The sequence below is a fragment of the Ambystoma mexicanum genome, chromosome 8, assembly GCF_040938575.1.
Source record: "Ambystoma mexicanum isolate Mex_15411 chromosome 8, UKY_AmexF1_1, whole genome shotgun sequence".
Classification (NCBI taxonomy): Eukaryota; Metazoa; Chordata; class Amphibia; order Caudata; family Ambystomatidae; genus Ambystoma; species Ambystoma mexicanum.
In genome coordinates this window covers 1,150,730,818-1,150,752,144 of record NC_090929.1, presented here as the reverse complement: position 1 = coordinate 1,150,752,144, position 21,327 = coordinate 1,150,730,818, and the positions used below count along the sequence as shown (strand labels likewise).

At 48.0% G+C, this 21,327-nt stretch overlaps 1 protein-coding gene across 1 annotated transcript in view; it reads right to left on the bottom strand.

The window, feature by feature from the left end:
* The window catches only part of CCDC6 (coiled-coil domain containing 6), a 737,104-nt gene that overhangs the window by 618,295 nt on the left and 97,482 nt on the right, over nucleotides 1-21,327 (bottom strand). The gene's annotated exons all lie outside the window — the stretch shown is intronic.

Here is a 21,327-nt window from a genome sequence, read left to right as displayed (position 1 = left end):
ACTGATCAATAAAGTAGAGCATTGAATTGGAGGAAACTGGAAAGAGATTTGACACATCCATCTTCTACTGTAGTAGTTTGATTTCATGCATTACAATACATTCAACATAACGAAATTACACAGCCTTGTATAAAACTTCAACACAAGGGCCATGGTTGGTTTTCATATCACTACCCTTGTACAGTTTGTGGTCCAATAAAGCACTGTAAAAAAGCAGAGCTTGATTTATTAGCAGATGAAAGATAAAGTCTGCCCTGCCATATGATTCGAACTTGTGAAATGCAGACTGCCCTCATGTAAAGAGACATGCACTCTTCAGAGCTTGGGGGCGGGGGAGGTTGTTGGGGGAGTTTTCCGCCTGTACATTCATGTTTAAGTGCACATACTGCCACGTCATTAATTGCCCTTAAAGCATTAAGGGAGAGTGGCTGTGGGAATTTCTGTTGCAACTGTTCAGGTTAACCAATTAAATGGGAAGGACATTATCTCTATAGCCTAGCGTCAATCGATCACTGCAGGCCGAAGTGTGGTAGGCAATCGTGCATCTAGGGCCTTTCACCCATGAATCCAAAGAAATGTCCACCACATAGAATCCATAGAGGAGAAGCAAGTACACATTACAGACCAGAATGGAACGCTATTGAAGTCTTATAAAGGGCAGCACCCTCTCTCCCCCCCAAAAAAGGCATCTTTGAGCTATAGGCAGGTAATAAAGAGCAGGCGGATATTGGCAGTGGTTAGCAAAAGTCTCAACAAAAAAATAAAATAATAACTTGCAATAACACTGACCAGATATTATTTGTTCATGGAATACTAGAGGATTTTCACACCTTTCAGCAGTAGATAGCATGATCGAGCATATAGATACCTTAATTAATGCCCTACAGAAAACAAGGATGATTGATGGATGCGAGTTCAACAACAGGAGTATTGTACAAGTAGCTGCTACTAAGGGCAATATTGGGCATCCAAAGGGTGGTCTACTTGTGACAGTACGTCATCCCTGGCGTGTCTAACATGACCGGGCCTACCCAAATAGTCCAGGCAGTAAAAATAGATAATGGTCACCAAGTCATGTTCCTTATCAATATATAGCCCCCCCCTAATCTGGTGGCGACCAAACAAAACACAGTGACAGTGGCACATCTCCTCAATACATTTGATCTCAATTTACCAGTGTGGTATGTGGGGGATTTTAACTCTCAAATAGAAATAGATGAGGATCAGTTCAATGTGTGTGCATCTGCCCCATTGAAGTGTCTCACACGCACTAAACAGGGTCATGACTGGGCATTACTGTTACAATCTCATCACCTTATTGAACACGCATAAGGCATAAATGCTTGTCAGTGGTTGCAGTGTATCTACGATTGATTAGGTCTTCACTAACACTGAAGCCTTCAAATTGGTCAAAGAGATGGCCGTCTTAGAACGTGATGAGTGACCACCTACCACTTTGTGTTCTACTGAATATTGTTACAGGTAGCAGTACTCATGAATGCTACAATTAAAATGGTGACATCTTTTTAAATGTGTGACAGAATCGAATATTACGGAATGCTACTAACATTAACAATGCTAATCAATTTATTTTGACCAGGTTTCCAATATTTATCAGTAAGTTTGCCAATAGTCCGGCAAGTGAAGAAAAACAACATCAGGAAGTCAGCTATCGTAGCAGTTTAACTATAAGCATTAAAGAAGCATTAAAGAAGCATTCCAACAACGTAGAAACTACAAAGAGTTAGACTAGCGATGGAATAAGGAGACTAGGAAGAAAGGGCATAACCATGACAAAAGAATGAGTGATGCCAAAAAACGACTGCGAGTTAACATTGCCCAGATACTACACTCTCCTCAAGGCCAGTATATAAGTGTAGAAACATCTGAAGCTATCAAAGTAGTAAAAAAGAACTACCTTAGATGGTTAAGACAACACAAGTGGCAATGTATGAAAGAAAAATGGGAACAACTTGCTAGCCATGCGCAAAATGGAAACACTATAGGTACATGAAATATATTCAAGGGGTCGACTAAAAAGGGCCTGCCCATCAGTTCCCGAAGAAGTTTGGGCCACACACTTCACGGCTACCCTGGGGTCCTCGACTACTGTGGATAGCAGGGTATGTAAAGTGTCTGTAGCAGACCGCAATTCCCAGGCTGCTGGCCCTGTTGGGACATGCAATAACTTGATCAAATTGTCACCCAAGATGTGGGCAGAAGCTCTGCACCTCTTGTTTACCCATATAGGTGAGTGGATTATTGTCAATTTCTTGGACAGAGCCATATTCTCCCAGTCCACAAGGAGAGTTGCTGGACTAACCCAGCTCACTACCGAATGTTGGCCATGTTAGACATACCGGCTAAACTTTTTGCTAAAATCCTCCTAGTTGAACTTAATCAATGGAGAGTTGAGAATGGTATACTGTCCCCAAATCAAACTGGATTTAGAAAAAAAGCTGAAACTGCCCATAATCCTCTGCTCCCAACATCGGCAGTTGAATACACTTGGAATAGACGAAAGGTGTACGTATATGCTGCATTCATTGACTTCAGCTCTGCATTCGACACGAACGAGGAATAGATTGTGGCAAAAACTCATAGCGTGGGATACACTACGTGGGCCGTTATCTATGTTAATGCTACTGCATAAAGGTAGCAGTGTAAGAGTGCGCATTAACGATCAGGGAAAACCGTCCAAATCCTTCCCGACAAGCAGAGGTGTTCAGCAGGGTTGCATAGTTGCTGCAACCCTGTTTAATCTCCATCTTGCAGACCTGGCTGCAGTGTTCAAAAACCTGAATGTCTATCGGGTTAAAGTGGGAGCGCAAAAAAAAATTCATTAGCTGGGATACGATGATGACCTTTTATTCGATCACACCCCGAAGGGTCTGCAAACCATGCTAGATGCTCTCAGGCTATATGCTGAACTAAACGGACTCGGTGTCAACGTCTCTAAAACAATGATTATGGCATGCACCGGCAACAATACACACACTGGCATCAGATACGAGTGCAAGATTGAAGCGTCCGAAGTTGAATGTGTCAGCAGCTACAAATACCTGAGTGTCATTGTGAACAATAAACTTAGCTGGAAAGGCATTGGGGAGAAACCAGGAATAGATGTTTGGCCATTGTGCAAACAATATGCTAATATTTTGGCAGAAATTGAGGTTGTTCCATGAAGACCATACTGCTACTCTATACTGCAAAAAATGTAACCTGTTCAACTACATACACAAAACTAGTATGGGGCCACAAACTTTAATTGACCTAAAGAAATTTGAGGCGAACATCCCAAGGTTCTTGTTTCGCATGCCTAAGACACTGAGTCCAGTTCTTAAGACTTGAATTTAATCTATTAGGTAAACCAGTGATTTTTATTCGTAAAGTGGTTATGAGTTACGAGAAGATGCTACACTCCGAAAACTGTACCATTGTAGCCGATCACATCCGTGATTGCATGAGGCTTGAACAGTTTGAACAAACGGGTTGCTTGGGGTTGATGTATTCCATACATAAGGTATGGTTTGGAGAGTAAATTGAACAAGCATATGGTCTATCACTGCACTCACGTAAATATTGGTTAAATGTAAGCTACAGAATTATAGCTATGAGACAAACCTTGTGAGATGGTCTACTAATGTCAACTGTGGCCCATATATAGGGCACCGAATGACGCGCATATCAATCCCGGAATGTGTGTCTTCATAACCTGGTAGTTCTATTATTAGAGAATATCGGTTATTGAAGTTCAATGTTAGCCAGGTCCTTGAAACAAAGGGTGCAAAGATTGGACTGGCTAGATCTGAGCAAATGTGTAGACTATACAGTGTTGAGATGTGATTGAATCTGTGGAGCATATCTTGATACACTGTGAGCCTCAATCCAATTAGATACAGATATGTCAAATCATTCAATAATGCTATCCACAAAGCAGATATATGTACTATGTGGGAAATGAGGATGGAAGGTCATGACATAAATTTTATGGTGACATTTTAAAGTAAATTTATGAAAGTTGTAGAAGAATTATCTTAGAATACATCAATTGCTTTTTAAGATATAATTATTAACCAGTATTTTTTCTATCTGACTGTATTTTATCTTTGTAAAGTGACTTGACAATTTGGTTTTAGACACAAGTACTTGATGAATGTTGCCTCATACCCAACATTAATCTGTGCAATATATTATTTGATGTGCTGCATATACAAAGCCATTGTGGCTATGTGTATATTAAAATAAATTAAACATAAGGAGCAGTCCATAAGAAATGGTTTTATATTCATGGCAGAATAAACAGATGAGTCTTCAGTCGTTTACTAAATGTAAGCAGATCAGTCTCTTTGCATAATGAGGACGGAAGGGAATTCAATTGTCTAGCTTCCAAAACTGTAAAGGAACTACTTCCCAATCTCTTTTGTAGGGTGTGTCACAGATGACCTAAAAAACAACTCCCAGAGATGTTTTAAGGGTTTTTATTGAATTACTATGCTGGGATGCTAGAGCCATCCTAGTCTAGTTGAAGGTTTCCTCCCTAGCCCAGGTGTCTATTCTCCAGGTTAGTATATAGAATGTATTGACCCCTATCATCTATGGTCTTGCAATGCAACAAATAACCAACCATGTATGTATGCATACCTAATGTACGAATGTATCCTTTACTATGTCTGCCTATTATTATCTATGCACTAACTACTTTCTTGTCAACTATACATATGCTTCACTACTGTACTATTGTTCCCTAGCTTTGCCTGTAACTTGATGTTTAAATCGCACATATGTCCCTGGGTCAGGAGCGCTATACAAATAAACAATGAGGTCCTACAGGCATCGCCTTATCCAAGCACTCTCTGTACCTGGTTGAGAGCCCCCGAGCAATCCTCAAAAAAACCTTACAAATCGGTGAAGCGAACCCAGCACACAAAAGGACTCCGTGCAGCATGTTGCGGTTACCTGCCAGCTGGGCCTGCTACGTGAAGCGGACTAATAGCGCGGCATACCAAAAAGCTGGGAAACCGCTGATCCGACCATCAATGGAGGAAGGACCCAGCCAGACAACTGGGTGCAGCTGGGGTGGTGGGGCCACCACCTGACTTCTCCTGCAGCACTGGCAATGCGTACTGTCACAGTGTGCTGCCCAGAGAACCCTGCCTGGCCTCGTGGTGTGTGGCGTGCCTCGAAGCCGGAGATGGGGACAAACACGGATTAATGCAGCAACCGGCACCCCAACACGGACAATAGTGTAGGAAGAGCCACAACGAAGCCCACCCGGCTGTCAAACTGAACACAGCAGCATTTCTAAGCTAACTGAGAAAGGGGGAGTTAAGGGGGGGTTTGGAGGGTGGGCAGGAAGGGGGCGCTGGCCCACGAAACCACACGCCAGAGGGACAGAACGAGAAGGACTACCTGGCCATGCAGCTGAGAGGCCACAGCATACTGGTAAAACGCGACATGTGGGTGTGGAGACCCCCCCCTACCACGGAGGTACAGACGTGAGAGGGGGGAGGAATATAGAATGTTGTGCGACCCCCCACGAGCCAATAGTGAAACTGACGGAGCCCAGGGAAAGCCCAATTCTTGAACGCCCAGCCTGCGAGGAAAAACTGCCCCAACCTGAGAGGCCCAATCTGCCCACAGATCCAGAACAGGAGCCCTACATATTACACCCAAGCACGCCACAGAGGCGTTGGACCTGGATGTGATAAGGAGGGGGCGGAGGAATAATGAACAAACCGTGCGGCCTAGATCCACTAGAGACACTGACTGGGGCCCAGGGAAAACTTTGACCTCTTCTTGAACGCCCTGCCCTACCCTGCCTGGGAGGACAACTGGGAGGCCCCTCCGTCGCTCTCCACATCCGCCTTGTCGGGATCCTTCCCATAGGCCCGGACCTCGAACCTCTTGTCAAGGCCTGACTTGAGGCCAGACAGCTTGTCCTCGGAGGAGATATCTGGGTCCGCTAGGACTATTGCGTCCCCCCTTCTTCTCGGCCTGGGGCTTCAAGGGGGGTCTTTTCGATGGGCTGGAAAGACAATTCCCTCCGGGATGGCAGGGAAAGAACAAGTTACTTTCTTACCTGGTAACGTTCTTTCGATGGGATGGTCCGACGACGTATTCCATATCTATGACATGTAATCACCACAGCTGTGCTGCTTCGGAAACTTTTTTCGGCGTCTGCGTCCTGCGTCGATACGCCGTCGTCGAGGGCCTCCTCCGACGTCATCCGATGTGATAAGTAGGACGCACGACGCCCATAGCCTCAGTTGTAGTTTTTTCCCCCAGAACGTGTGACACTAGTCAACTGCCAGTCAGACACAAAGCCTTGCGGAACGTAAACTGCAATCGCAAAAGAAATTCTGCAGCGGGGAAGGCAGGGCGGGAGCGATATGGAATACGTCGTCGGACCATCCCATCGAAAGAACGTTACCAGGTAAGAAAGTAACTTGTTCTTCGAGGGGATTGGGTCCTCCGACGTATTCCATATCTATGACAGACTCCCAAAGCAGTACCAGAGCAAGGAGGAGGGAAAGAATTTAGAATCAAAATTTAGAATAGCCAATCAAATAGCAGAGCAAAGGACCGCCTTGCCAAAGGCCATATCCTGTGCACGGATGGAATCGAGGGAATAGTGACGTACAAATGTATGTACTGAAGCCCAGGTGGCTGCATCACAGATGTTGCGAATAGGAACACCCCTCTGCAGGGCAGTAGACGCAGCCATACCCCTGGTAGAATCGGCCCGCAAGCCAGCCGGTGGGTCCTTACCCGCCAAGCGGTAGCACTCCGAGATGGCCAAAATAATCCAGCGAGACAAAGTCTGTTTCGTCACAGCTTGCCCCAAACGCTTTCCAGCGTAACCAATAAAGAGTTGATCGTCCACTCTGACCCGGGACATGCGTGAAACATAAAAGCTTAAAGCTCTCCTAGGATCGAGCCTATGGAGCCTCTCTTCCTTACCAGGATGCGGAGGAGGATAGAATGCCGGAAGAAAAACCTTCTGGGCCAAATGAAATTCCGTCACTACCTTCGGAAGAAAAGAAGGACGAACTCTAAGGACAACCCTGTCCTTGTGAAATACAGTGAAGGGTGGCTTAACTGAAAGTGCCTGTAACTCACTCACTCACTCACTCTGCGAGCAGAAGTAACCGCAACTAAAAACACAGTTTTCAGAGTTAACAGCCTCAAAGGGCAAGGATGTAAAGGCTCAAACGGAGCACCCATAAGAAACTTAAGAACAAGGTTTAAATCCCAACCGGGAACCAGGAAAGGTGACAGAGGGAACACATTAGTGAGCCCTTTCAGAAACTGTGAAATTAAAGGGATTTTAAAGTAAGAACTCTTCAGACGAGCGCTTAAAGATGGACAGCGCCGCCAGGTAACCTTTAAATGGTACCCACTTGCAAGCCCCTGTGGGCCAAAGAAAGTAAAAAGGACAGAACCATGGGGATGTCACATGCAAAAGGATCCACATTCTGAACTCTGCACCAGTCGCAGAACTTACGCCAACGGTACAGAGACTTTGTTGCTGGCCTTCGGGCCGAAAGCAACACCTCCATCACGTCTTCAGGGAGGTCCCAATCCCTATACCTCAACCTTTCAGAAGCCAAGCGTGAAGGTTGAGGGATCTGACCTCTGGATGGAGAACCTGACCCCACTCCCGTGAGAGCAGACCGTCTCGGTAGGGAAGATGACGCGGAGGGCAGATGGACAAGTCGAGAAGGTCTGGGTACCACGTCTTCCGAGCCCACGCCGGAGCAATGAGGATAATCCGGGAACCGAACTTCCGTAACCTCTGCAGCACTTGCGGGATGACGGGGACTGGAGGAAACGCGTACAGCAGCGGGAACGACCACTCCACCACGAACGCGTTTCCTAAGGCTCCTTTTGGAGGAAATTCCCGCGAGCAAAACCTTTCCGGTTGACACTGGAGGTGAAGAGATCCACTCGAGGGGTCCCCCAAAGGGCGAAGATCTCCAGGAGAATCTCCTGAGCCAGCTCCCACTCGTGAGAGATCGTGCTCTGCCTGCTCAGAGCGTCCGCCGTCACGTTTTCGTCTCCGGCCAGATGAACTGCCGAGATCGAAACTTCCTGCTGGATGGCCCAGAACTCGAGCTGCATCGCCTCCCTGCACAGAGGAAGTGACCCTGCCCCCCCCCCCTTTTTGTTGAGGTAGTGCATTGCCACTGTGTTGTCCGTCAGGATCAGGACACTCTTTCTACGCACAGTCGGCAGAAAAGCCTTCAGTGCTAGCCTGACGGCCCTCAGCTCCAACAGATTGATATGGAGTCTGGACTCCGACGGAGACCAACGACCGCTGACTGTCAGCCCGTTGGCATGAGCTCCCCAACCCGTGAGGGATGCATCCGTCACGATCGTCACCTCCAGCCAGGGAAGCCAAAAAGGAGCCCCCTTCATCAAGTTGCCTTCGACGGCCCACCACAGAAAGTCCCGGGCGACCGAGGGCGGCACCTGAACCGGGTCCGACATCCTGCCGGAGGACTGCGACCATTGCGTCTTGAGCGCCCACTGCAAAGATCTCATCCGCAGGCGAGCCTCTGGCACCAGAAGAATGCAGGATGCCATGAGGCCGAGCAGCCTCAAGAACACGAATGCTGGGAGCGTCTGGGCATGCTGAAACTTGTGCACCATCTGCTGAATGTGAAGAGCCCTCACCTGCGGAGGAAAACACTGCTCCGATGTACTGGAGCCGCTGTGTTGCCGTCAAATGGGACTTCTTTAAATTGAGGGAGAAGCCCAGCCTGTGAAGGGAGTGGCAGGTGACGGACAGATGATCCAGGACTTGCTCGGGAGAGCTCCCCCTGATCAACCAATCGTCCAGGTAGGGGTAGACGTGAATCCCCCCCTTGCCTGAGATGCGCTGCCACCACCACCACCATGAGCTTGGTGAAAACCCTCGGGGCGGAGGTCAATCCGAACGGCAGGACCCGAAACTGAAAGTGTGAGTCGCCAACCGCGAACCTCAGGTACTTCTTGTACTTGGGATGGATCGGCACATGGAAGTAAGCATCCTTGAGGTCGAGTGACACCAACCAGTCCTGAAGCTGAAGGGCCTGGAGGACTTGAGAGTAACCATCTTGAACTTGTCCTTCCTGAGGAGTTTGTTCAAACCGCGCAAGTCCATGATGGGTCTCAATCCCCCGTCTTTCTTCGAAATCAAAAAATAAGGGGAATACCATCCCTTGTTCCTCTCCGCTACAGGCACCAGTTCTATGGCGCCTTTCTCCAGCAGGGCTTGAATTTCCTGTGCAAGGAGCGGATCCGGACTCTGCAAAGAGAGGTTCCCTGGTGGATTGTCGCCAGGCCTGTGCCGAAAGGGAAGACAGTAGCCGTGGGTTATGATCTCCAGAATGCACACATCTGAAGTAATGGCTTGCCACTCTACAAGATGCTGCGCCAGCCTTCCCCCAACCGGCGAACCATGGGACATGGCCTCATGACTGAGTGGGAGCGGCCGCGGCGTTACCTGAGGGCAAAGAGGCAACTGCCCGAGCGGCCTTGGCACCACGGGTACCCTGTCGTCCACCTCTGGTACCCCTGCGTTGGCCTCTGACTGCCAGCTCCTCTCGCTTTACTGAAGGATGAGTAATAGCAAAAGGAACCACCCCTCCACTGCTGTCCCCTAGGACGAAAAGGCAGAGGTTGGCGAACTGCAGCGCCCAACGACTTCGCTGCAGCTTTCGAGGTCTGCAACCTCTCAAGGCTCTCGTCAGCCTTGCTGCCAAAAAGGTGTTCACCGTCAAAGGGCATGTTGAGGAGCCGAGACTGCACATCAGGAGCAAACCCCGACTTCCGCAACCACGCAAACCTGCGTATCACGGTGCTCGCCGCCATAGACCTACTGACGCATTCAGCTAAGTGCAAACCCGACTGAACGGACTCACACATGGCATCCTTACCATCCTGGACCATAGCAAGGAAACCATCTCGTTCGTCCCCTTCGGGAATATGTTCAGCCGCTAACGCAACACAGTTCCACAGAGTGTGTGTGAAACGAGACAAGGCACAAATGGAGTTGGCCGCCTGAAGCGCCATACCACCAGAAGAAAATACTTTCTTCGCCCAGCCATCAAAAAGTTTGTCGTCCCCATCAGGAGGGATGGTAGGGTACGACGACTGCTTTGCCGGGGCCGTGGCCGCCTGCACCACCAAACTCTCCGGAGTGGGGTGCCTGGTCAAGTAGCAGGGGTCACTACTGGCTGGACGGTATTTCCGCGACAAGGATCTGCCCACCGCCGGGAGACTCTCCGGAGCAGTCCAAGCCGCCGCCACCCTTCTCTGTAAAGCCATATGGAACGGCAGTACCGGATCAGTTGGGGGACCAACATCAAGGATGTCAGTCAGATCATCCTGCACAAACTCCCCAGGGGGAGCAGACCATCCCAAGTACTCAGAAACCCTAGCCATAAGGCGCCGGTACGAGGAATCGGCATGAGAGCCAGGCTCAGGCCTACAAAACTCCACCTCCGGAGAGGTGTCCAGTCCACTGGCATCATGCAGTAACTGTCTCAAATCGTCAAACTGACTATCGCCCGAGACAATTTCATCTGGAACCTGACTAGGAACCAGGCCATCAGAATCCTCATCCGCCTCTGAAATATAGTCCAGGTGGCGAAAAGAAGGCACCCGAGAGTGCTTGCTCTTAACCAGAGCCTTCCTAGGGGGTTCTCCCGTGCCACGGGGTACCTCCGACACGAAAGGCGTCGAGCGAATCGGCGCTGGCGTCGAGAGAACCGGCATCGGCGCCGAGAGGATCGACGTCGAGGAAATCGGCATCGACGTCAGATGCAGCGCCTCCAGCATCGGCGGCGTCGACACAGCCCTCGAGGCCGGAGCCCCGAGCGTGTCCCTCGACGACTTGAGCGTCGACGGCTTCAACGACTTCCTCGGAGCCGGAGCCTCGAGAAAGCCTGTCGACGCCCTTGACGCCTCAGACGTCGATGTCTTCCTCGAAGACCTCACAGGTGCACACGGTCTCGAACGCGTCGAGGACCGGGACCTGGAACGGGTACGTCGAGAACGAGTCCCCTTGTCCGAACGGGACCTTTCCCGTGACTCGCGCCGACCACTCTTGCGAGCGGTGTCTCTTGACCTCTCACAACCGACCCCACTCGGGGGCGCGGACGGCTTAGTACCCTGCGACTCAAGAATCGCCAGCATTTTCTTCCCGAAGGAAGCCCATTCCTCCGGCGTCGCACGGCTGGTGGGGTAAGTGACGTGCCGGGCAGAGTCCTCCGAAGAGGACCTGGAAGACGACCGGTGTCGGCGCTTCCGAGAATGCCTCGAAGAGGCTGAGGAGTGGCGAGACCGACTCCTAGAAGGAGACCCACGAGACTTCCGACGATGACGCGGAGAGTCACCCCTCGAATCATCCGTCGAAAGCCCCGCAGACTTAGACTTCCTGGGCTTGGACACCCAACCTACCGACAACTTCTTACGTTCGCGTAAGGCTTTGCACGTGAGCGACTGGCAGTCGATAGTCATCCGTGTCGTGGGCCTCCCCGTCGTGCGAGTCCGTCACCGACATCTTGGACCCACACTCCCCGCACTTCTTGAAACCCGGATGCGGGGTCAAAGACGAAGTAGAAGACATCTTCACACAAAGGATTTTCACAAAACGAACAGGTTCGAAGAACCAAGAAGAACAGAACTCCAAAGAGTCGAGGCGTGAACTGAGAATCACGAAGCAACACGTTCGCGGAAAAAACGGAACTGAGGCTACGGGCGTCGTGCGTCCTACTTATCACATCGGATGATGTCGGAGGCCCTCGACGACGGCGCATTGACGTCATCGACGCAGGCCGCAGATGCCGAAAAAACTTTCCAAAGCAGCACAGCTGTGGTGATTACATGTCATAGATATGGAATACGTCGGAGGACCCAATCCCCTCGAACTCTAAGCTTGGAGGTCATCTCCACTGGGGCCGCATCTGCGGGCTTCGCCAGGGACGCTGCCACTCCCTCAATCGAAGCCTTAGCCAGGTGAATCTGGGCCTTCACAACCTTCGGCGCATCTGAGGCCTTCACCGTGGGGGGGAGGGTCACCGCCTCGCTTCCCCTTGGCTTTCTCTGTCGGAGTCAACCGGGGCTTCTACCGAAGCTTACCCGGGTGTTCCAACTTCCTTTTCGTCGAGCCAGAGCGTTGGCTCGCGGTTGCCGGCGTCAGCGATGCTGCGCCCAGCCTGGCAGCCGAGGAGCCCTTACCAACGGCGCTCCCAGGGTCCGCAGACTCGCTGTTGGGGCCCCCGTCGCGGGAGCGCCCTCAAAGGTCTTAAAGACTGACCAGACTTCTTGGGCGAAGTACGTTGCGGGGTCTCACCTGCCGCCGGGCTTTTTGCCTCCAGCAAGTCAGTGATTGGTTATTAGGAGACAGTTCAGAAACAAACTGATTTTCTCTTTACTGAGGATTCCCAGCCTGACGACTGGGAATATTCATGAGCATGTGAATCCATTCCAGACCCCATGCTGGAGAACAGCATGTACCACACCTAAATGGAATTGTGAATGATAGCCTGCATCACATCTAGATAGAAATGTGAATGTTAGCATGTCCCACACTTGGGAGTCGTGAACATTAGCCTCAGTCAGAGGTAGATAGAGATGTGAATGCTGAAGATTGCGTCACCCTTGGATGAAAGTTGTGAATAATGGCATTATGCATTAATATTCATGATTAGATGGAATCGTGAACATTGGTTTGAGTCGCATCTAGATAGGATTGTGAATGTTAGCAAACGCTACAATTTAGATAGAATTGTAAATGATAGCATGTACCACACTTAAATGGAATCATGAATGATGGTATGTGGCGCACTTGGATGGAATCGTGAACTGAATCACACCTAGATAGGATAAGGAGTGTTGGCTAGTTCCGCACTCGGATGGATTTGTGAATGTCATCATGTGCCACACTTGGATAGAATTGTAAATGTTACTTACCTAGGTCTTAGATCATAACTCAACCCAAACTCTCACCCCCATATCACTATACTTACTCTCTACTCTACACCATCACTCATTTAGATTACAGATATACCCCTCGAAGAAACTCGGCCTAGCTGCTCACATACGAACATTACCCCATAAGCACCTCATCATTCTAATAAAACGCAGATATATCCCATGACAAACCGGCCTCGCTGCACACAAGCATCCTACAGGCCTAACGCAGCCAAAACCCAGCCTTGGTGTCCACCCACCAGACTGCACACATTAAACGGATATCAATAACACGACACCTAGATGCTAGGATGCAGCTACCATCAGGCAATTACACCAGCTGCACACAGCAAACTGGTGTACCCAGGCACCCACGACACCTTATTCTCTCAACTGACCTGGACTACAGTACCCTAGGGCGTTCAACCTACAAGCGCTTTGAGGTCATATACAGAGCGCTATATAAATGCCAATTAACATAACATGCAACGCATGTCCTTACACAGCCAAAAGAAAGGACAACCCCCCCCAGACCTCAGGAAGGCATGCCTTGTGATTCCCCCAAGCCTGGGAAACCGGAGAACTGAGCCTCTTATAGGCCAATATCGCCAATTAATGTGCAAACCAAGGTCCTGGCGTGGGTTTTAGCCAATAGACTGCTAGGAGTCACACTCCCTCGTACACCCAGACCAATGTGGATTTATGCCATCTAGATCCACCCAGATGAGCTTACGCAGTGTACAACCTGCGATAGACCAGAACTCAGGCAATATCCTGGCCTCAAGACCCTGCAGCGCTCAGTCTGGGAAGGGAGAATAGGTCCACCTTATTTCCGCACCTACTACTGGGCAACACAATTTGGAATGGTGAACGACTGGCTTCAAGGTGACCCTGGGCTCCCACATATAGAGGAGAGACCAGAAGTATGGGAAAAACTACACCCCTGCAAGTACTATATAGAGTTAAGGGGATTGCGGATATGTCTAGGATGACGCAACACATTGGTTAAACCTGGACGGAGGCTCATCACCACATTTGGTGGGATGGGAGACCAACACTGGACCAACCCCTAAAGGACCACCACGCATATTCCTGTAGTCCTAAAAATGAATCACTTTGTGAGCTCGGAGGAGCAGGGTATTTGTACCTTGCGGATGTGGTACAGGACGGGCACCTTTTGGCATTTAGGGCTATGCAGGAAAAGTTTGCCCATTAGGGACTACTTTAGACACTTGCAACTAGCACATGCCATCAGCGTGCAGTTCCCCACGTTAGCAGAGGTCCTAAAATGCCCCCCTATAGAGGCCAGCATTCTGCATGCCAGAATCCCAACAAAGGTTATGTCCACACTGTACCAGGTATTCACTGCCTTTGGGGCCCAGGAGCTGTCCAGAGGAGCGGGTAGAAGCATTAATGTTCCCACGAGACATAGGAATACACACCAGGCTCCGTTTAATACAGTATAAAATACTGCGCCAGGCCTATTTGCGTGCAGCGATTATGGGGGGTAGCAAACAATGGAGACTGCCTGAGATGCGGGAGGTTTGAGGGTACCTTCCTTTCACATGGTGTGGATGCTGTGATATAATACAGGACTTTTGGCGGAGAAGCATACGTAAGATCTCTGGTGTGCTAGGATCCTCAATTCCACAAGACCCGAAACTAGTGCTACAGGGAATCTGGTGGGGAAGTGGACTTCAGCAAACATGAAGAGACATTCCTGGCAGTGGCATTGGGACTGGGAGAAGAGTCTGACGGCCGCAACGTGGGGTTATGCAGACAGTTTGAGCCTCAGCCGGTGGGTCAATGAAGTGGATAGATTTGTGTCTCCCACAGACCCCCCTACCCTCGGTCCCCCCACTGCCGCACACGCCGACCGCCCCCAGTCCACTACGTACCGAATGCGCAGTAACCAGCTGTGCTCATTCCCTGGCTGATCCTAGTCACCCATGTATTCTTTGTACTGTCCCATAATTATTGATGCGCTGAACCAAATGCTGTGCGATCTGTGTTTCGTTTGGTTTTGCTTTCTTATGGTTCTTATTGCAAAATAATAAAAAGATTTTTTTTAAAAAAAGAAATATTCCATACTTCAAGCACCACGATAAGCGAGCGTCCTTTTTTCAAGACAGATTAAGAAAAAACAGGACACAATCTTTGCTAACCCTGAAATTTCGCAATCTGCTGCCATTACATCACAAAACATAGCATTTGTGTCACATTTTGTAACCTAAGCATTCCTTTGACAAAGCCACAACCACCACCAAAAGGAGACAGGCTTTTAAAGCAGGATGGTGCATCTGCTGTGTTCCATCTAGAATAGGATTTTGTGACAAGGTTAGTCCCCAGACCTTGTCAGGAGGGGATACAGTCCCCACCGCCTCAACCAGATAGTGGAGATCCTTTTGGGAAGAACCCCCCATGTTCTTCATATAACAGAAAGGGGGCAGTGGTAACAAACAGGTCCCCTATTCTTCCCCTCTCCTCAAAGGCTAAGTTGCATATGTATGTGCATCACCCCATGCCTGTGACCCCAAAAAGCTGGCCAAGGGGTTTCTTCTCCTTGCAGGATGACCCATGTGACGGGGGAGCTGGATGACCCATGTGAAGGGGATAACACCCATGGAAAAGGGAGACAGCAGCACACATCACGGCAAGAAAAAGTCTGCCAGCGGGAACAAGGCAATACTGAAGAGACTAAATGCCAGCTTCACGAAAAAACACCCAAGGCATTTGGCATGCAAAGCCAAAAGCAGGAGAGGACCCAGGGCTACTACGCAGCGCTGCTGCACAACGTATAAAAACCACGGCCTTGCCCATATTGTTAATGGACGCAACCCCCAGGAAACCCAAAAGCACCAAGGATTTAAACTTGGGGGTAGTCAAGATATGCCCACTTACACAAACTGGGACACTGCTCAGCCTCCATTGCCGAGCAGTGGTGGCACTCCATGGAGCAATGGGGTAGGGCTTTCGGGCCATCCAACGTTGTGCATGTCCATAGCCCTGCATGGGGGGGGGGAGGGGAATGGTCAAATTGGACAGGGACCGAACAAATCCAGAGAAGGGGTTTGGGGGGGGGGGGGGGGTAGGGGGAACAATACAGGAGGGGGCAGGAAAAGTGACGTTGCTGGTTGTTCGGGTGAAGTCAGGGATGGTGCTGATGAAGGATCAAGAGACCAGCAGGAGGAAGAGCAGCAAGGAGTGTGGGGCATCTTTTTCAGCAGGTGAGACATCAGATAGTGATTGCAAGTGGCAATGTTTGTATGAGTGGGCATGATAGTGTGGCAAATGTTAGGGGAGTTAGTATAAGGAGTGACTGAAGTAAGCTGGGGAGTTATCAGGGGGAGGCGGGGAGTTGCTGTGCAGAGAGGAAGTCTTAGTGTGATGGCAGGAGCTGTAGTATAGAGAAGGGAGAAGATTGAAAATAAAACCGGATGCAAGATGGAACGGTTAATTAAATTGTTAATTAAAAGGTAAAAATAACTACTCGAACTAAATCTTGCTTCTCTGTTCTACTGTAAAGTTTTTCTCCTGTGATTGGGGATAGCAAAGTGAGCAGGTTCATGTGTAACCATATATGCAGAGACAGAAAGGAAGCTTTCGTTTCCCCCCTTCAAAATCACGTGCAATTCCCAACAGTTGTAATTTCTAAAGCAGATCAACTAATTATTGTATAGCAAGTTGTGAATGAACTTAACACAAAACCCAAAAGTATCCAAGCGTTGGCAAAAGGGGATACCACCATTTGCTCTATTAAAGTTTCGCTTTACACTGTATTTGGTCGCCTCTTAATCTGCCTATCATGAATAGTTCAAAGGTTGCATGCATAAACCTTTTCGCATAGCAGTGTGGCAAAAATAACAGACTTTTCAGAAATTAAAATATTTACCACATTGCAAAATGTAAACATTTAAAATATGCACAGCCTCAACATGCAGACACAGTAAATCACCATTACGAACATTTACACACAAGGTATTCAAGTGGAGCACACGCCCAAGAGATGAGATCTGGTCCTGCAAAGACTGCACAAATACAGTATGAATTTTATGCAGGAAGTTTTCGAAAGCAATTAAAGCATACGTTGTGGTTCCTATGCCCTCATAAAAGCAATATTTTACAACCCTTTTTGAAACAGAATATAACAAAACATGCACACGTAATATGGAGCACATGTTGGTTAACAAGGACCAGTTAAAGAGTGAAGGCCAAAATGCAAATATAAAACTAACGAAGAACTTATCATTGTGATTTAAACTTTATAGACCTGGTGCCAGGATCTTCTTGTGCGCAAAGAATCTGAAGGTCGATGGTAAGAGTGCGCCAAGGACTTGGTTTATGGGCTAAAACACCCTATATAGCTTGAGGGCAGTCAGGATCTACAAAGCTATTATGTTCCTGCTTTCCAGGTGACCCCTCTAGAACATATCGACATGAAAAAAATAGCAACGTGGTGGTTAAACCCTTTGTGGTGTCTACATACTACAAAGTCGAAGGGGATGAGTTGCCATTTGTTGCCCATCCCATTCTTTTCTGCCTCCGACCATGCCTCCTTTCTAGCAAAGGGTTGTGGGGCAACATATTTCACCATATGATTAAGATTCTCAGTAACTACAATAGGACATACCTGATAACTGCTAGGAAACTACACATTCATGTATGTATAATTCATTATGAAACAACCAACTAATGATATGCACAACTTAATAACAATGAAAACACACACAAAAGCAGATTATCTACAGGGATTTTCTTCCATACTTCTCACATTAGCAAACCTTGAACGTTTTGCTTAGCTCTCATAGAAAATGCACAACACCGTACATATGGATGAACAACCGTTGCGCACTGGGTTACTATTTTTAATCAGGTCAGCCATATCTGCTGTCCTTAAGTGCCCTTGTAACTTACCCTTTAATATGCAAGTAATCTGAAAAGCATTGGTTTAACATGTCCTTGACTTGCTAGTGCAACCTAGGAAACACTACACCAGATACACAGACCATCAACAACCAACAGACAAGAACTAAAATATCCAGACGTAAATCTATGGGCCAGAGCAAAAGCAGATCGTTTATCCAATAACCCTTTTAATCGCTGCTAAAAACAAATATAGACTATAGATGCAACAAAATTAAGTTAGTTAATATTGGTTTTAAAAGTAAAACTGCAGCCTGTAAACATTGGCAATAGTGGTTTAATATTCAAAATGTTACTATCAGCCTTGAAAACGAATACAACCATTTGTTTACACCGTCTTAGTTTGCTAGTTCAAGTCACTTTAAAAAATTGTGTTGCTTTTAAAGCTTTTCAAAAACGTCCATCAAACATGTCAATTTAAAGAGTGAGGAAGAGCTTATGGCCAGACGTCCATGCAACATTTTTGCAGCCTTCCAAAGTTGATGTGCCATTACCTGTATCCTTGTGCATTACACAACTATATACAAAGATTGCGATCCAAACCACACCACAGGGAAAAACAATGAATGTTAAGAGATGGAGTTGGGTTAGGGTTAGATGGCTGGACGGAGAGAAGCAGGGAAATTGGCCCCATTAAACAAAGTGGAATGAGGCTTCTCTTAATGGAGGACTCCAGGATGGTTTGTGATTCTTTGAAAAAACACTAGAGAGCCCCGTTCATACGCACCAACATTGCAACTTTAAAGACGCATTGCAGCACAACGTGCGCCCATATCTTCAGTAGCAGTACAGACGGCACACCTTCCAAAAGTATATCTGAAGGTGTACAGCAACACTTGCTCAGTATACCAAACATGCAAGAAATTAAATGCCGCACCATGTGATGGGGTGCTGTGACACTGCCGCCCACTACTCATGATACTCTGATATCAGTTTAAAATTACTACACCCACACCATGGGAAAAAGAAACCATTTACACACCAACAGACAAGCATAATACAGTTAGTCAATTGGAATGTCAGATTGGTATTGTTTAAAACACAAACATTAACATGCACTACATTCCTGTAAATGGAAACATAACTGAAAAACAAATTTGAAGCGACTACTATATTGTGGGACAGTTTCACAAATGGCTAAGTGGCTCAAATTCATTAGACTGGATTTCTCCATTAACAATAAAAACATACAATACAAACAGCTCACATATAAAGAGCAAATAAAATCAATTTCTCCAAATGCTAAAAACAACCCACCCCCGCAAAATATACAGTTCATAGCACGTCCTCTATCCCAGCCCAATTCTGTGTAGACCCCATAAAAACCACCTAAGCATACATCATTCTGGCACGGCGCAACAAGGCACACTTCAGATTATGGATGAAATCAGCACCATTGCAACTCATAATGTACCACAGTGCCGAATTTTGTTCAAAATAAACTAAGGTTAACAGTCTTATGTAAGTCAAACACTTTCAAATCAATTGAAAATGACCTAAGGCTTCTTGAGTGGTCATTTTGCAAAAACAAATATTTGACAGTGTCCCCAACCCCATTTAATAAGAGCATTCAGGGGTGTACATTCAAACGTATCATCAGAACCGTCCTCTGGGATTCCGGTGTTGGGAATTTACATACTTCCCCTCCGACCAGATTGTCACGTCTCAATGTAGGAGAACAGTCTCCATGAATTCAAAGTAGATTCTGTTTTCCAGTCCTCCTGCTGCTCGGCACTAAGAACTCCATGTCTCATTTGGGCCTTCTGGGCAATAACATTGGATTGCATCAACATATTCACATTGGCTAACCCTCACTTCCTGAACAAATTACGACCTTCAGCATACCACCTGTACCCATTACAAAAACGCAACCTTGCAAATTCACCAAGTGCGTAATTATAATTTGGATTCACAACTTCCGTATACAAACTTTCATAAAACGGAACTAAACTTAAACCCTGCCTCGATTTCAAATTTTGTCATCGAAAGTTCAAGTTCTAGTTATTGAGTGTGTCTGGCGGAAGGCCCAGTGGTTTTTTCGAAGTGTTATTCTGTAGCGCCTCCAACTTTGCACATTTAGAATACCCCCAAATTTCACAACTATATAACAAAAAGGAACAAGTTACTTACCTGTAACTGTTGTTCTCCAGCATGGGTCTGGCATGGATTCACATGCTCATGAATATTCCCCGTCGTCAGGCCGGGAATCCTCGGAATAGAAAAAAATCAGTATCAGTTTCGTTTCTGATCTGTCTTTCTCAGTAGTAACCAATCACTGGTCTCTGGGTCATACTGCCCCCAGCCAATAACTGCCCTCTCCCTAAGCCCCACCCCTGGCAGCCATCCTCAGATTTGGTAGCACGTGAAGTGGCAGTATGACCAAGTGAAGAGCAGCAGAGGGGTAGGCGGGAGGGTTCGCATGCGAATCCATGCCAGACCCATGCTGGAGAACAACAGTTACAGGTAAGTAATTTGTTTCTTCTCCAGCATGAGGCCTGGCATGGATTCACATGCTCACGAATATAAGAATACATAGCAGTATACACATGCACAACCACGGGAGGTGGCACAAGACTCAATATCAAGCAACACAACAACTCAACATTAAGCAACTCTTACCTCCTCACCAGGCTCACCTTAGGCGAACAGGTTGCGCAGCACTGCTTGGCCGACTCTGGACTCCTCCCTGGAATCCCGGTCGACACAGTAGAATCTCGTGAAGGTGTGCGTCGACCTCCACGTAGCAGCCCTGCAGATGTCGAGCAGGGGCACACCAGACAGGAACGCCGTAGTAGCAGCGATCGCTCTGGTCGAATGGGCTCCGACGGCCGGGCAGCGGTTGGTTTGCCAACCGGTGACACTGCATGATGCAGCCGGAGAGCCATCTGGAAATGGAAGTCTTCGAGAGAGCCTTCCCTCGATTCACAGGTCCAAAGTTCACAAACAGCTGTGATGTCTTCCGAAACTCTTTGTGCGGTCCACGTAGAACTTCAGTGCTCTAGCTACATCTAGCGAGTGCAGAGTCCTCTCAGCCGGCGACGAAGGCGACGGGAAGAAAACTGGCAACACCAAGGGCTCGTTGAGGTGGAAGTCCGACGGCACCTTGGGCATGAAGGAGGGGTGCGTCCTCAGCACCACCCTCGTGTCTTGAAAAGTCAAGTATGGAGGCTTGCAAGACAGGGCCTGGATCTCTGGCCACGAGGAATGCTGTCTTCCACGACAGAAACTTCAACGGCACTGAATGCATAGGCTCGAATTGGGCCCCCATTATCCTAGTTAGTACCACGTTGAGCTCTTACGCCGGGGCAGGGGCCTTCACCGGCAGGAATGATCAGAACAGTCCTTTCATAAACTCCTTCACCAGACGATGAGACCACAAGGACGCCGTCCTGTAGTTCTGGTGTAACGTGAGATGGCAGCCAGATGTACCTTGATGGAAGC